The sequence below is a fragment of the Trichosurus vulpecula genome, chromosome 2, assembly GCF_011100635.1.
Source record: "Trichosurus vulpecula isolate mTriVul1 chromosome 2, mTriVul1.pri, whole genome shotgun sequence".
NCBI lineage: Eukaryota > Metazoa > Chordata > Mammalia > Diprotodontia > Phalangeridae > Trichosurus > Trichosurus vulpecula.
This window is the reverse complement of record NC_050574.1, coordinates 110,619,549-110,632,833: the sequence shown is the minus strand read 5'-3', so window position 1 is coordinate 110,632,833 and position 13,285 is coordinate 110,619,549. Positions and strand designations below refer to the sequence as shown.

Genomic DNA, 13,285 nt, shown 5'->3' with positions numbered 1-13,285 from the left:
CAAATATTTGAAAGCAACTATCAGTTGCTCTCAAGTCTTCCCTTCTTTAGGCTAAGTATCTTTCAACCGAACTTCATGGCATGGCTGTTAGTCTCCCTTTCCATTCTGGCCGGCCTCCTCTGGATGTGTTCAAGTTTGTCAGTTTATCAGTTCATCCATCCATCCATCCATCCATCCATCCATTCAGTTCCATCATTAGTAGACATGAGAAAACATCAAATGTTCAAAGTGATGAACTTGCACATGCCATTTTATGCCTGTTAGAATAACTGGAACACTGGAATCCACTAAGTTCCTACTGGGCCATTTGCACACTCCCAAAGTCATCATATATATAAAAATAATCCTTGGCCTCTCTCTCAGGAGGGAGCTTTCACCACTACTTTGTTCTAATTTGACTCATTCACTGATGCCAAACCTCTCTGCATGCAATTTCTCTGGATTTGTAGAACATATTTTATCCAAGAACATTGAAGACTAAGTATTTAAAAAAATTAAATAGCTGTCACAATTGTTGTCATGGTAACAAGAAAGAGCTGATGGCAGCGTCTTCACAGCTAAAAATAACTGTAGAAAAAATTAATACGCTTGGAACAAAATTCCTTCAGTCATACACTCTATCCAAGGATGAAAGAACAGGGTGGAAGTAATGTAGCATCAATTACTCAACAAGCAATTATTAAGCACCTACTATGTGTCAGGGACTGTGCTAAACACTTAGGACATGAAAAAAGGCAAAAACACAATCCTTGCCTTAAAGAAGCTCATACTCTAATGGAGGAGACAACAAGCAAACCATTATGTATTTATAAGATATGTACAATTTAAATGGGAAGTAATGCCAGAAGGATGGTATCATCATCAGAGCTAGAAGAAACTTTAGAAATCACCTGGTCCAACCCTCTAATTTTATAGAGGGGAAAACTGAAGGAGAGGTGAAGGGACTAACCCCAGATCACATAGGAAATTAATGGTTAAGCCAGGACCGAGATCTGTTGCGCAGAGATGTCACCATACCCTAGTTAATTTTATCAATTTATGGTTGCGATTTACCCTGGGGGTTCTTTGGCAGATAAGAGTTATAGCAGTTGGAATTGGAAGAATGGTAACTTATGTTTCTGTTCCCTACTCATTCATGCATTTATTAATTCAACACACTTTTGTGTACACACACTATGTGTGATGCACCATACTAGGTGCAAAAACAAAAGAGCAGAGAAGGTGACAATTAACTGATGCTTTTGCATCCATCCTTGCCTTTGATCTTCACAACTGTGCAAGACGGTAGAGGTCTCCATGAAACAAGCAACAACAACAGACACCTGACTCCTTTAGGGAGCTCCCAGTGAACAATGTCCTCCTCTATGCCTGTTGGCACCTTTCTCTATGACTTGCAGTCTTTAGCTGCCTCAACCACTTCCCTGCAGACTCATATGACACAGAGCTTCCAGCTGTCCATTATTTTTCAGCCTCAAAGAAAAGATGGATTTATCTGGGATACAGAGATTAAAGATGACGGAACTGAAGAATATACCAAACACGGAGGAGTCTTCGATGTTTGGAGATTGTGAAGTGACCCTCAATTGCTGTAGCTATTGCCGGGGTAAATGCACTGTATGGAAGAAGGCTTGCTGGTAAAATGTATGTGTAGGTGACACTGTGGATGGAACACTAGGCCTGGAGTCAGGAAGAGTTCAAAACTAGCCTAGGACATTTACTGGCTCTATGGCCTTGGGCAAGTCACTTAAACTCTGTCTGCCCTAGGTTCCTCATTTGCAAACGGGGGATAATAATTAGCACCTATCTCCCAGGGTTGTTTAGAAGATATCATGAAATAATACTTGTAGAGTGTTTTGCAAACCTTAAAGTGCTATATAAATGCTAGCTACTGTGTCATATCATATCATATATCATATCATATCATTAGATAGAATGCCAGACCTGGAATCAGGAAAATTCATCTTCCTGAGCTATAATCATGACCTCAGACATCTACTAGCTATATAACCCTGGGCAAGTCACTTAATCCTCTTTGCCTCAGTTTCCTCATCTGTAAAATAAGCCAGAGGAAGAAAAGGCAAACCACTCTAGTATCTTTGCCAAGAAAACCCCAAATGGGGTCACAAAGAGTCAGACATGACCGAAAACTAAACAAATACTATATTATATTGTATTGCATTATATATCACATTATATCATAATTATTTTTACTATAATTTACTTCTTCCAAATTAACTGAAATCTTTTCCCTGATTCTATCTATCCCATTCAATGAGAAGGCATGCACATAGCCTGAGGTATTGGGAGGTTGAATCACTCGCCTGGGATCACACAGCTAGTATTTGTCAGAGGAAGGATTTGAATGTATGATTAGAAGGCCAAGCCTCTAACTCAGTCCACACTCCCTTTTAGCCCAAACACTACTGTTTCCATTTTATAGGTGTAGTAGTGGAAAGAGGCCTTGATTTAGAGTTAGAGAATCTGGATATGACTTGAAGGCATCCTGTTTCCAACTTGTGAGACCTTGGACAAAGGCTGATTGGTTTGTTTGGGTCTCTTCTGTAAAATGACAGGTTTAGATAGATGATATCTAAGCTCTTTTTCAATGCTAATTGTTTCAATCTGTAAATTAGGTAGCTGAGGCTCAGAAAAGTTGTGTGATTTGTCCAAAGTCACACAATTAGGAAGAATACACTTGGGATAGGCCCCAGATTATCTGATGAGGCCAATGATTTCCCCCCATGGTGCTTGTTGGTACCCAAGGCAAAAGGCTGGTATTTTAAAAACATCATACTGATATGCTGAATTCCTAGTAAGAGCCATTAAATAAATAAAACATTAGGGTTAGAAAAGTACTATCAGTGTAGGCATGGTAGACCTAGACACTAACAATTGATGGGAAGATGGATTTACATATACATATACATATATATATATATATATATATATATATATATATATATATATATCAAAGAAGGTTGTTTTTTTTCAAATTTTTTCCTGAGGTGCTATGAGCCCTTAAGAGAAACAGTAGGGTGAGGAAAGGAAGTTACTACATACCCCTATTCTTTTTCTCATTTGTCAATGTTTTAGCAGGTATAACTGTGATTAAACTCCCCAAGGACATGAGCTTTTGTTTTATATTTATCTTATAACACTCCATAGTCCAGCACATTGCTGGGCACGTTGAACAAGCCTACTGAATTAAACTCCTAAATATTGCAGGTGCCTGGGAAATTGCATGTTTGGGTTGGTTTCATGTGACCTTAGACAAATCACTTTGTTTTACAATAATTATAAGAAGATTATATATTTGGGAGATGGGTTGTAGTGGACTGGTGGTCAGGGTGGAAAGGCAATTATTAAGTTCCTGGTCCTTCCTGATGGTCAAGGAACTCTATGCTCCCTCAGAGCTCTCCATGTCAGCCTCATCTCTCCAGTTTCCCTGTCCATTTTGCCCTGTTGTTCCCATGTACCCTCTCATCCCTTGTTTACTGTCAATAAACTGCCCTTCATGTGTGACTTGTGCCCTCTCCCTGATAATTGCTTTTATATATTTTGAATTTAATTTTCCATGTACAGATTATTCTCCCTAACCCAAGAATAAAAGCTCCCTGAGGGCAAATAACTTTCATTTTCATCTCTATATTTCCATCATACCTGTCACACAGTAGGGGCTTAATAAATGCTACTTGAATTGGGTTGTTAAAAGGAGATTGTAAAAATAAGAGGGATGAGAAGCATTCATTTTCTTTCATTCAGCACTTCAAGATTCGCCAAACACTTCATATACATTATTTCACTTCCAGCATACCATAAGGTAGGCTATTATAAATGATCACAATTTTTCAGATAAGGACATTGGGTCTCAGGGAGGTTAAAGACATGCCCAGCTGGTGGTACAATGGATAGAGAGAACTGGGGCTAGAGTCAGGAAGACGAGTTCAGATCTAGTCTCAGATACTGACTGGCTGTGTGATCCTAGGCAAGTCATTTAACTTCTGTTTGTCTTAATTTCTTCAACTGTGAACTATAAAATGGGTATAACCTTGTAGGGTTGTTGTGAGGATCAAATGGGAGAATATTTGTAAAAGCTCATGCTTAGCACAGAGCCCGACATGTAGTAGGCACTATACAAATGCTATTCCCCTTCCTTTCTCTTCTATTCTCCGCAGCCACTCAATGATTAAGTATCCGAGGCACACACAACCTCAATCCAGCTCTTCCTGATTATGTCTGGCACTGATCCCTCGGACAGATGGTCTCTGAGGCCCCTTCAGTGGTTAAAATAGCTTCCCTTCCCCAGTCTCCAGCAACTTCAGTCCTTATGTAGGGTAATCAGCAAAGCAAAAGACCCTTTCCCAAGAAAACCTTTGCCTGATTTCTGTTATAAACCCCCTCCAGGCAGAAGCTACACAGATTCAGACTCCTTACCTTCACGCAGCTATTATATTTCAAAAGCCTCCATTTTTCTTAGTGTGATGGTGGAATCTCACATTCAGGGCTGCCCTCATCTAATTTTTTAAAAAAACTATAATGGGTTTTTAATTTTCTTTATGTGCTCATTTATCACACCATCTCTTATAAAGTACCATTAATATGTTCTTCCCAAGGCATTTTCAAATGTGCCCATTTGTACAATATAATTTGAGAGATTCACCATGTAATGAGACTCTGACAGGCAGCCTGGCATGGTGGATAGAAGACTGATCTTGTAGTGAAGAAGGTCCATGTTCATGCCCTGCCTCTGACACACACTGGCTGTGTGACCCTGGACAAATCTCTTGAACTCCCAGCACATAGACAATTCTAGAAGACGATGAGTAGCAATACAGTTAGGGACAGAGGGAGTTTTCTCATTAGAGGGTTCTTTCTACCAATGAAGTCACAGATCTGCATTTTTTTTAAAGACAGGGTTATAATAATATAAATAACATTAATAGCCTGACATTTATGTGGTGGTTTAAAGTTTACATAGTGAATAGCATACATGATCTCCCTTGGTTCTCACAATGGGATTCAGTTATGCCCACTTTACAGATGAAACTGAGACTCAGAGATATTAAATGACTTCCTTCTGGCCACAAGCCATACCTTCCTAACTTCATTTCTAACACTAGCCAAGATGATGTCCTAATTTAGAGGCCAAGGAAGCCTCTTCTCCCCTCTCTGACACTTAGAGAAAGGGTAGAACGAGGAAGTATTAATGTCCAAATGCTGAAGAAAAATGGCAAAGAAAAGCTTCAGAATCCCATGACACCTCTCTCCAACGTAGGAAGGCTTTCATTCCCATTAGAGCTGCCTTGGGAAGCATTGGGGTGAGCACAGCAATTTTTAAACCAAAAATCATTGCATGAATGTGAGCAGTTATTATTACCAAAGTAAAGATTGGTTAGGCACTCCTCATGGATCTTATTTCATGGATTTCTAATTCAATTGAGTAGGCTTTGGAATAGATTACAGGTTCTGAGAACTGGAAAGCTTCTTAAAGATCATCTAGTCCAATGCACATCTGAAAAGCAGACCTTCATTGATGGGGAACCCACTGCTCTCTTGAGGCAGCCCCATTCCACTCTTAGATGCCTCTAATTGCTGGGCTGTTTGCCTCAAATCACACAGGCATTAAGCACCCAACTTGCTCTTTGGACCCAGGTCCTTTGACTTGACTCTGATCATTGTACCCAATGCTTCCTATCAGGCCTAGGTTCTACTGATAATAAACACCAATATGTAACTTGGTTCTATGCCTTGGACTTCCATAAGGTTAGCTAAGGCCTTGGTTCCCTTGACAACCAGGAAGGGCATCTCCAGCCCCCAAAGCCTCCTATCTCCACAGGGAACTGGAGCCGGCACATCTCAGGTCCCACCACAGAGCTTCCTGGCCAGCAGGAGAAAGAGACAAGGCTTGCATCGGGACAGTGAAAAGCAACCCACCCTCTGTCGCTGCATCCAAGTGGATGTTTATCTGACTAAGGCAGGAAGGGCACAGCTCATGAGGTTCCCTGAGGTGGGTATTTTGTGTTGTTGCTGACACTTTTGCTAATCACATTTTCACACTGTTGCACTGATGGGGTGCTGGTTCCTAGGAATGTAGGATTTCTATCTGGAAGGAAGCTTGGGGACGATCTGCTCTAATCCACTCATTTAACAGAAGAGGATACGGAGGCCCAAAGAGGGTCACACTGGTAAGGATGATAATAGCGGCCATTTATACGGTGCTTTATACACACAATCACCCTTGTTCCTCACCACCTCTACATTTCACAGAGGAGGAAATTGAGGTCCCTTCCCACCCAGAAATTCCAGGATTCTATAATTAAGTCATTTATCATTCCTTGCCATAAATAGAGAAAAAATGGTCTTTTCAGAAAGCTGTCAAATGTATTTTATCAGACATCAGTTTGATGAGGCACTTCTCCATGCTTCAAGTCTTTGAACAGGCTTGAGATGGGGATGAAGGAGGGCACCATGCAAGAGGTGGCATGTGAGCCTGTGAGCTGGGTGGAATGGACTTATCACTGGAAGGTAGGGAGTGAGGGGCATTCTGTGCACAAGTGGGACAGAAAGAAGAGACAAACACCAAACAATCCACGTTGGCTAGAGCCCAGAGTGGACAGGGAGGGTAATATGAGCAAAGGCCACTGGATGACCACTCAAATGTGACTTGATGAATCAATGCAAAACGATAAGGGCTGATAGAGTGTTTTTCTCAGAATATTTCATTTTGTTCCCTCACAGTCTTATGATTAGGCAAGCATCACCATCCCCATGTCCCCATCATTACAGATGAGGAAATGGAAACTCAGAGAACTCAAGTGACCAAGGTCACTTGTTTAGTAAATGATAGGTCTGGTTCCCCAACTCTGTGATTCTAGTATCTTGTGTTAGGTACCAGAGTCAATGTATTTAGACTTAGAGTCCCTGGGTTTGAATTCTGACTTTGCTGCTTATTATAGGTTATAACCTTTGGCAGGGCCCTCTGGGTCTCAGTTGATGATGACGATGATGGTCATCAGATGATGATGACGATGATGATGATGACGATGATGATAAATAATAGCTCACATTTACAAAGTATTTTATAATTTGCAAAAGACTTTACCTATATTATCTCACTTGATTCTCACAACTCTGTAAGGCAGGTGCTATTATCATCATTTAACAGAGGAAACTGAGGCTGAGAGGTTAAGTGGTTTATTAAGTGTCATCGTTAAGGTTAAAGAGTCATACATCTGGCAGCTGGGGTAGGATTTGAATGTGGTGATTGCACTAGATAATTTCTATGATATATCTCACTTAACATGTTTACTTCAGTTTTGTCATCTGTAAGATGAGGATGGTAACAGCATCTACCTCCCAGTGTTGGGAAAATCAAGTGAAATAACATTTGCAAAGTCCTTAGCACAGTGGCTATTATTTGTGGTTCCTTCTAGCTATAAATCCTATAACCTGGATCCTGGAATAAATAGTCCATGTGGAATCCAGATATCCCCAAAGAAGCAAGTCATCCTGGGAAGTGCTAAGGTTGATTGGGGCACCTCTATAATTTGAGGGGGTGGGGAGGAGTAGGATAAAGGGAAACCCACGTGGTCCCAAATGGTGTTTTAATAAGACTTCTCTGCATAGGAAAACATAGTCGAAAAGCCAGGCAGTGTCTGGAGGAAGCTCTCCCAAGGCATGCTAAGTAAATGAGTGCACGGGAAGATAAGCGTGGGATACCAAACTGTAATCAAGTGAGCAATCAGAGCATCCCTCCTGTGATAATTACATAGGACTTGGGGAAGTTGTGTGTACTAGCAAGTCATCTTGAGATGTTATGAGCCCTGCTGTTAAGATACAGAGAGACTCGAGTACTTTTACCCTTCATTCTTTCACTGTTTTAGAATTTTAGAATCACCGAATTTCAGAGCTGGAAAGGGGCTTGGAGAGGCTGTGGAATGCCCACGATCTACCTGAACCATTCATCTTCAACAGTTAGTTGCCTTGTCTCGGAAGAAATCCAGTGACAAGGAACTCATGCATTTTCAGACAGCTCTAATTGCTAGGAAATTCTTACTTACACTGAGCTCAAATCTTCATTCCTACACCTTGCACTTACTGCTCCTAGTCTTGCCCCCAGGCATCCAAGCAAACATGTCCAATTCACCTTCTATGAAAGACATCTATTGCATTTGCCCTCAGTGCAATATTTCAGGTACAAACAGCTTCAACTGACTCTCATCATCCTGATTTTTTTTATTTGTTCAGTCTTTTCAGTCATGTCCAGCATTTTGTGATCCCATTTGGAATTTTCTTGGCAAAGATACTGGAGTGATTTGCCATTTCCTGCTCCAGTTTATTTTACAGATGAGGAAACTGAGGCAAACAGGGTTAAGTGAGTTGCCCGGGGTCACACAGCTAGTAAATGTCCGGGGTTGAATTTGAACTCAGGTCTGCCTTTCTCTAGGCCCAGAGCTCTATGCAATGTATCACCTAGCTGCCTGTCTCACCATCCTGGTCATTCTCTTTCAAATGAACTCCATTTTCTCCATGTCTTTCCTAATCATTTCATCATTTAATTAGGCCTAAAAAAATACTGATTTTATTAAAGTCAGCCTATATATTTCCAAAGAGAATCCTAAGGAAACCCCCTAGTAACCTGTTGAGACATAGGTTTCGCTTGTATTTTTAGCTTTTGTTTCTGAAACAAAGTGGCCTTGGACAAACTCAATCTTGTAGGAGTTTATACTCAAACATATGTGAAAAATCTTTGGCTGTCCACTACATTAGCACTTGCTAGAGTGCAGAAAGAAGATTTATCCATGACTTTCTCTTTATGTACCTGTTTTCTTGAAGGATTTCAAAAGATGCTTATTATGTGACTAGGATGTTAAAAGACTTCTTGATAGAGAAATGCAAAAGTTTTCACTACAGTTAAGTGGTGAAATCATGCAGATTTTAAAGGACAGAAGTCAGTGCTAAGAAGCATGGAGCATAGAAGGCATCTTAATGGCTAGTAATACCAATAGCCAACATTTATATAGCCCTTATTACGTGCTATGCACTGTGCTAGGCACTTTACAGTTATGATGTCGTTTGATCCTCTGAACAACCCTGGGAGGAAGGTCCAATTATCATCATCACTTTATAGATGAGGAAACTGAGGCAGTCGGGGTTAAATGGCTTGCCCAAGCTTAGCACTCTATGTACTGCACCTAACTGCTTATAGAATATAGAAAACAGCGCATTAGAGACAGAAGAGATCTCAGAACAGAGAACAGAAAAGGTCAGGTATGCAGAGGTGTTAGAATCACAAAATAATATTAAAAGTGGAAGGTGCCACAAAACATAGAACATCAGAGCTGAAAGGGTCCTAGAGATTAACCCTCTTGTTTTAGAGGCAGCTGGTGGTGCAGTAGATGGGGCACCAGGCCTGGAGTCAGGAAGATCTGAGTTCAAATCTAGCCTTGGCCACTTACCAACTGTGTGCTCATGTAAAACAGGAATGATAACAATACCTAACTCATGAGACTACTGCAAAAATCAAATAATATTTGTAAAAATTGCTCAATAAGGTGTTTGGCACACAGTAGGTGCTATATAAGTGCTAATTCCCTTCCCTTCCTACAGATGAGAAAACTGAGACCCAGAGACTTTCCTAAGGCCACATACTGAGTCAGTGACTAGGCTGGGCCCAAGAGCTAGGGTTTATGACTGGGTTCTTCCCAATACAATAATTATTTTATAAAACAGAAAACCAAAAAAAACCCTTAAAAAAGAAAAGAAAAACCCATAGTCCTAAGAGTCTACAATGCAGTCTTGCTCTGATGCTTTCTGAGAGCATGGAAGTGATGCTTGCTTCTCTAAGGCTATGCTAGTGGTCCTTCCAAAATGGCGCCAACTTGCCTTTCTAATTTTATTTTATAGCATCCCCTTCACATGTTCCACTCCAGCTCTAGTAGGTCCTTCTAAGAGGACCTTTCTAGCTTTATTATATAGCAATCCCCTTCACATGCTCTATGGTTTATGCAAACTACTTTGCATTCCTCTTCCATGCATCATTTCATCTCCTACATCTGTGCCTTTTGCACGAACTGCCTCCCATCTGTGTAATGTCACTTTTTCCTTACCTCTATCCTTTAACATCCCTAGCTTCCTTCAAAGATGAGCTCCAGTGCCACCTCTTCCTGGAGGCCTTTATGGATCCCTCTGGTTTCTTCGGCTTCCTCCCAGAAATTCCCTTGCATTTATCTGATGCATATTTTGGATATGCCTAGAATATAAGTTCCTTGAGGACAGGAGCTGTTTCATTTTTGTTTTTGTAACCCCCGGAGCCTAGTAAACGCCTGACACTTAAGTGATTATTGATTGATCGGTGCTGCTGTCCCAGGTCCAGCCTAGCTACATCCGTAGAGACTGCTTACTAGACTGCAGGCAGTGCCAACAGTTTTTCAACCACACCAGTGTTGGATTTGGGGCCAGGAAGTCCTGGGTTTGAATACCATCTAATTAGCTGTGTGACCCTGGGCAAGCTGCTATGAAAGCTAACGACACTATAGGTAGAGACAGGGTGCTAATTTTCAAAATAAATCCACTGTCTTTACACCTTAAACCAGGAGCAGTCATCACCAAGGAACAAAGAAAAATGTACTCATAGTTCTTAATGTACTCTTGCTTTGGCAAGCTGTTTGCTCTATTTTCAAGATCATGTTGCCACTCTAAGCTGCCAAAAATGATGTAATTTGGTGGCAAATATTAGTTCAAGTAAAAGATATTTAAGTACAAAAATACCTCTCCTTGGGCCTCAGTTTCCTCATCTGTAAAATGTAGAGGTTGGACTCTGATACCTATGGTAGGTCCCTTCCTGCTCTAAATCCATGATCTTAGGATCTATAAAGGTTGTCTATTAAGGCATAAAGCAGTTGTGAGCTATTTCACTGCCAAGGGAATTTTAAGTCCTTGAAAATGAGTTACTTTGAATGTATGGTCCTTGACACTTCAAAAAACTCATCTGGAATATGACTTTGTACAAATATTCCTTGCATGCTTTAACTGGATGCTTTTTAAAAACTTTTTTTTTTCAGTATGAGCCTGGCATCATTACAGATGTTAAGATCCACAAAGTCTGTAGAGGTTTTTTTTCCTCTTTAATGACTATAGAATTGCTTAGGTAATTAGAGATAATGTGAAAAGAAGTGCTTTGATACCTTTATGATGTTCTTGTCCTACAAGCCACCAGAGAGTCAACAAATTGACGACAGAGCAAAGGAAGTCATTTGTACCAACTCCTTGGCACTTGTCCCTGTGCAGACTCAGTGTCAGCATCCCCATGATTCTATTAAAATCATAGAATATTAGAGTTGGAAGAGACCACAGGGATAATCTCGTTACTCCCTCCTCCATTTTACAAATGAGGAAACTGAGGGACAGAGTGGAGAAATGACTAACTCCTGGTGACGATAGTTATTAAAAGCTAACTGGGGAGTCAGTGCATTATTTTGGAATGAACTGTGGAACTGGAAGCAGAAATTCTGGCTTCAAGAGCTAGCTCTGCTTCTTCATAGCCTTGTGGTATTGAGCAAGTACCTTCAGTTCTCTGACCCTCAGTTTCCTGACCTGAAAAATGGTTTTCTTCTCCTAACAGAGGAGGTGTATGAACATTAAACAACATGAGATAATGTAAGCACGGCACTTGAGAAATGTAAGCTCTCATGAAACTTCCTCCATTGAGGTTCTCCTGTATTTTATCAAGGAATGACCCTGAATACAGAGTCATGGAATCCCAGCCAGAGGGACCTCAGAGACCACCAGGTTCATCCAGGTCAGGACAAAATTTCCCTACACAACACACTCAACAAGTGGTCATCTATCCTCTGCTTGAAGACATTTCCAGAGAGAGGGAAATGATTCCCTTTCAAGGAGGACCATTCTACCTTTGAAGAGTTCTTTCTTGAAGTCTTCCATAGGCTTTCTTTAGAAGTAGAGATTAGGCTCTGAGAGGTCCCCTAAACTTAGGATGATAGGGATCATCAATTTAGAGATGGAAGGGGCATTTAGAAACCATATAGCCCAAACTATTTTAGAAATGAGGAAACTGAGGTACAGAGACATTAAGGGATTCAGGATCATAGATTTAGAGTTGGAAGGGGCACTGAGAAGACATGTAGTCCAACTCTCTCTTTAATAGATGAGGAACAAAAGCTTACAGAGAAGTGCCTTGCCCTGAGTCACACAGCTTGTAAATGTCAGAGGTAGCATTTGAATACTGATCTTTTTAACTCCAAACCCACCCATCCAGGAACAGATTTTGCCTGCTGCCCAAAGACCAGCTCACAAAATATTCAGAGGGTCTCATCATCAGAAGAATGGTTATTGAGTGCTGCTTTTTTTTTTTGGATCAGAGCAGCTTTTGAAAATTCAGCCAACGTTTGTGAAGGGAGCATGTCCATCTGCCAAATCCCAGATCCGGTAAAGTGCTGCCCTGTTGTTGGTATTGACTTATCTCTTTTAAACTCATTGTGCTTGGACTCCATTGATCATAGAGAACCACAGGTCAGATATTCAGAACTGGAACGAATCTTTGAGGTCATCTAGTTTGACTCACTCATTTTGCAGGTGAAGAATGTGATTCCCTAGAAGAGTTAAGTGGCTTGTCCAAGGCCACTCAGGGATTAAGTGGCAGAGCTGGGATTTGAACCCCAGTTCTCTGACTCCAAATCTAGCTCTCACATTACCTTGCAGTAAAATGTAAGAAAAAAAAAGATTGTCTTAAAGGACCCCATCTGCTACTTCAGGATGGGTCTGGGGATAGGCTACTTATGTTCCTAGATAAGCATAATATAAGGCAGGAAGTGGTAGGGGCCAAGGAGAGTTCCAGACAAAAGAAGAGTGACCAATAACTTTCATCTGAACAGCATGGAAAGGCAATACAGAGGGTGCAGCTGTGAGATAAGTCTTGAAGGAAAGGAAGGATTCTGAAAGACAGAGAATAGAGATTACGTAGCATATTTTTCCAAGGGAAGGAAATATTGGGTGCTGGTAGTGGGGGAACAGAACATGATAGCTTTAAGTATTTAAAAGGCCGTTATGAAGAGCAAGGATTGGAATTTTTCTACTTGGCCTCATAGGTCAGCATTGATGATGATGGATGAAAGTTACAGTGAGGCAGATTTCAGTCTGATGTGAGGAAAAACTTCCTAATGATTAGAGCTGCCCAAACTGGAATAGGTTGCTTTGGGAGGTAGGGGGTGCCTCAGAGTTCTTCAAACAGGGCTTGCAATACCATTTGTTAGGGGAGCTAAGGAGA

The 13,285-nt window shown here is 40.9% G+C and overlaps 1 protein-coding gene across 2 annotated transcripts in view; it reads right to left on the bottom strand.

The window, feature by feature from the left end:
* Positions 1–13,285, bottom strand: part of LOC118835785 (disks large homolog 2) — a 654,221-nt gene that overhangs the window by 100,590 nt on the left and 540,346 nt on the right. The gene's annotated exons all lie outside the window — the stretch shown is intronic.